Consider the following 4334-nt stretch of genomic DNA (forward strand, 5'->3'; position numbering starts at 1 on the left):
TGGATTTCATTGAATTTAAGAGTTTTAAGAATCTTCTGACTGCATCTTTGTCTCTAGTATCTGGGAATGAGCACAAGCGTACATGACCATCCAGTTCTTCACAGATGACAAGCAAGTGCTCTGGTAAGTTAAAAATGTTGGTATAAGAAAAAGCAAAAATCCGGTTTAGCAACTGTGTCTAATGGGAGCTTTACCAAAGGAAGAAAAGAGCAAATCCAAACAGAATCACTGGATTTCTTCAGCTCCATTAGTCACTGCCTGTTGTTTGTGTCACTGAACCACCATCCTGCTTCAAAGGCAGTTAGTCGCCCAGAAATATTTTCATCCGAGGGTTTAAACTGCAACAACTGTGAGGACACGTGGAAGATTATTCTGTCATTATCTAACCACTCAGTTCCAATGTGAGTGTTCAACTGGGAAGGTCTGTGGCCAGTGGAGATGGATAAACAGCTGGAGGGGAGGTATTTGTCTGTTTAATATATGTGCCAAACTGTCTTTCGAGGGTCATGGAGACTCAGCAATTCCTGGGGGCTGTCAAACTGATTACACGCAGCAAAGCAGCTCTGCCTGCTGCTTAGGGTAAGCTCTGATATGCCAGTCAGACTTTACTATCAAGTACAAGCTTATGTGTGCTCGAGATGTTGTGCAGCCTTCAGCTCACAGGTGTACTCCGTCATTTAAAAGCTTTCATATAGGCTAAAAAGTTTGGTCTTGCACTCCAAGGGGGAATCTTTGTTCCTAATACAGAGCCTAAGTCTGCATTCTCTGTGAAAGAGCAAGCTCCCAGCTTAGATGCACAATTGTTAAGCAGTTTGTTTCATTTCAGCAGTGGTAAAATGATCCTTGGCTTATATTTCTGTACAGTAATTTCTGTAAAGGCTATAAGATTCATTGGGGTGGAAGGCTATAAAAATGGCAGTTACCATTAATTATATTGACTTGCATGATTTGATGGATGCCCATTTTGCCGTGCAGAAATACTTACAAGGAAATGTACTCCCTTTCTTTTTCACGCATCATTGCATTGTATTTTAGAGGATTTAGCACATTTTCTGATTTCAGTTGCCAAACTGGGGGGATATGTTTAAAATACACAGCCAGCTTGACATTCCAGAAACTAAAGATTATTGCCAATTATGTCTCTGTCTTGTACTAACACACCTAACAAAGGAAAGAAGTCTTGGGGAAACTGAACTTCTAGATCTTTACGAAACAGCTCTGTTTATTCAATTCTTGAGAAAAACGTGCAGTTACTGCTACACTGTATGTAAATTGTAAGGCCACTAATCATTATCAGCTGCTGCCAAATGCCCCAATTATCCCAAGTATATGTAAAGGAAAACTAACATACATTTTCATTTGTCTGAGAAAGTCATTGCCATCAGGCGGCTGCAAAGATCAAACACTCTGATGTGTCAATGCCAGAGTACTTGTGCCGAGTTTGAACGATGCCACATACAGTATGGTTTTGTAACTTGAACTCTGCAACCTGAAGTGCAAACGAAGGCAGGAATGCTAACTGTGTAGTACAGAGGGAAAAGAGCTATTTCTGATATACGCAGCATAGCTACTTGGATAGCATAGTCCAGAAAAGAATGTTACTGTTCTGTTATATCTGATCTAATCAAAGCTGAGAAAGGTCTTGCAAGAAGGATGTCATCTTCTCTAAATACATTCACACACCCCCTATATCATAGGATTATAACTGTACATTTTAACCATTATTCAAGGACTAAAACTGCCTTAGAGGTTAGCTACAGATAATGAAAAACACTGGAAAGAACTGGAAGGAAATAACTGAATATTTATCAATTAAACCTCTAAGTTTGGGGGTGGGGGTGTGGGGGTGTGTGTTTAATAGTATCAGGGATATTAAACACAGTTATATATTAGGTCTAAGCATCGTATGTAATTTCTGAAAATCTTGTTTAACAGCAGGTAACTCATGTCACAACAAGACTTTATACCACCCAGATAACATTTTCCTTCCCTTGTAATGAAACCACATGGGGCTTGGGATACCTACACAGAGGAACAGTTTGCGACTGAGTTGAGAGTTGTTTCTTCACAGACATTTCAGTTCTATTCCTCCTGAGTGTACATGTTAACAATGCAGCAAGAACAAACGGTAAATCACTTCATCTCTCCTCCACCCCTCCTCAGGCTCAACAACAACTCTAACTCAATTGCTCAGTTTTACTTCATTGTTCTATAAAGCAACGAGAGCACAGAGAGGTCATCATTCTATGAGTTGTTGTCACATTCCTTTAGCCAAGCCCCAGAAGCATTGAAGCACCTGTTGTTTTGAGACCTTTTACTATACGTACCCAGAAGTTAGGCTGCAGTACAACAGTCTAAGTGAGGCTCTCTCACAAGCAGAAAGGACAGGCTGTTAAAGCAATAGCACCTGGTCAGCTGGAGCGAAAGGATGTACAATCAGAGAAGATGTATTGATGTTGACGTAGCTTTTCTAACAGAAGGAGTTAGGACAAAAGGTTTATTAGGAAGCTGGGACCAGCACATCACCAGCACTGAAGGAATAAAGCAAGCAAAAAGGAAAGTAACTATGTGAAGGAATGCTACTTCCTCCAAAAAATCAAACTCTGGTTTCCCTTTTCACAGGGAAGCATAAGTTTGTATTTTGTGTCTCAAATTTAAATCTCTCTTGAAAGCTTTTATTTTAATATTTATATATATATATAATTAATATCTACTCTTGATAATAGCTAGTTTTAAGGTCCAATAAACAGATCATGGAAATGTTTTTAACAGTACAGCAATGAAAATTAATGATTATTTGACTTTACTGGATCACCTCAATACCGTACTTCAGGAATACTTAGTGTTTCATAGACTAAACAAGTGATTCTGGTAGGGCGCAGTCAGATGCTGCTTGGATCATGTGCCTGCTTGGAACTAACTTTCAAACTTACGGCCCATACTTTCAAACTACAGACCTTCAAAGGCTAATGTAGAGCAATACAATGTAACAGTAAATCACAGGTGAAAAAAGAAGAAAAAGAAATCACACAGATACAACTGCATAGTAGAGACTCAAGGGAAACAGAAGGAAGAAAAAACAAGCCACACACACGAGCTTACCTGATCTGAATGTGAAGATACCCTTCTTAATTGATCTTGGGAGATGCAGACAGGGTATGAGAGATGTTCTCTCACTGCAATGGGCTTTGGGAAGGCCTTGGGACATCCTTCTTGGGAAGGATTTTATAATCTTGCATTTATAAAGTTATGATGCTTTGCTTACCTTTGTGCCCAGCAGCTGAGAGTTCATTGCAGTATGGAAAACAGAGGATGGCAGCTCCTGTCCTGCTGTGTGCACGGGGAAGCTCAATTCAAATTGTGGACATGCAGCAGCCGTTGTAGGTGGCAGTGGAAGCAAGGACATAGCTGGTAGGAAGTGACAGCTGGGAATACAAAAGAAAAAGCCATTGGGATTTGAAAGCAATTGGGATTTGGAAGCAGCAGGTGGTAGTGGGCATCAGAAGACCTTAAGACCTTTGAGGAAGCAGAAACTAATCCCGGCCTTGTTGAGTAAGTCCATTGGAAGGGGCAACTTGAAGAGACAAAAAAGGAAGCAAGCAGGGAGAATATGGTAGTCTTGTGTGACTGGAAAGCAGACACAAAAGGCAAGTTCCTACTCCATCAAAGTTCTACTTGTTTCTTAGCCTGGTCTGCATCGAAATACTCATCTGTGACTGATACGCTGTGTATTTTTATGGAAAAGACTGGCTTAGCTGTTACTTTAAGAGCAAAGCAGAGCTATCTGTAGCTGTGAAGCTGCAATGAGCCCTTCCATGACAGGTGGACAGGAAAGGGACAAAACCGGTTATTTAAAGTCTGCTTGCTCTTGGTGCAGTGGCAGGTGTGCTGGCAGGCGGCTGGGCTCTATGACCTTCTAGAGCTGTGCTCCCACAATAGCCGCATGTGACTGACAGGGCCTCTGTGCTTTTAAAACGTTAACATCTGAAGCTCTCGCTCTGGGTTGTGCTCCGGCTCAGGGAGGACGGGGATCGCCGTGTCCCTGTGGAAACACGACCTCACCTCACGTTGCCTCTCGAGGCGTTGAGGCTGGTGCTGAGGCCACCACAGGCAGCCGCTGCCCTCAGCAGCCATTTCGGGATCCCCCATTTGGAGACCGCTGCTCCCAAACGCCCCTTTTTCCCCCGCCTCGTTTCCCACCCCCGTCCGCTTCCCCTCACTGGGCGGCCCTGACGAGCCGAGCGCGGGCACAGAGCGCGGCGCGCATGCGCCTCGCGCTCCCCTCGTCCCCGCGCGCCATGCACACCTGCGCGCGCCCCCGCCCTTCTCCCGCC

General features: G+C 43.2%; 1 long non-coding RNA gene across 1 annotated transcript; it reads right to left on the minus strand.

Annotated features, from left to right (window-relative positions):
• Positions 1-1853: 1853 nt before the first annotated feature.
• LOC130597427 (uncharacterized) lies at positions 1854-4170 on the minus strand. The gene is made up of 3 exons (XR_008971778.1): positions 4063-4170; positions 3266-3425; positions 1854-2389 (listed from the first exon to the last, which is right to left on the minus strand). It is a non-coding gene; the product is annotated as an uncharacterized LOC130597427 (long non-coding RNA).
• Between the last annotated feature and the right edge of the window lie 164 nt (positions 4171-4334).

Source organism: Pezoporus wallicus, unplaced genomic scaffold (assembly GCF_028554395.1).
Source record: "Pezoporus wallicus isolate ANWC-B61680 ecotype Strahan unplaced genomic scaffold, APGP_CSIRO_Pwel_v1 contig_4684, whole genome shotgun sequence".
NCBI lineage: Eukaryota > Metazoa > Chordata > Aves > Psittaciformes > Psittacidae > Pezoporus > Pezoporus wallicus.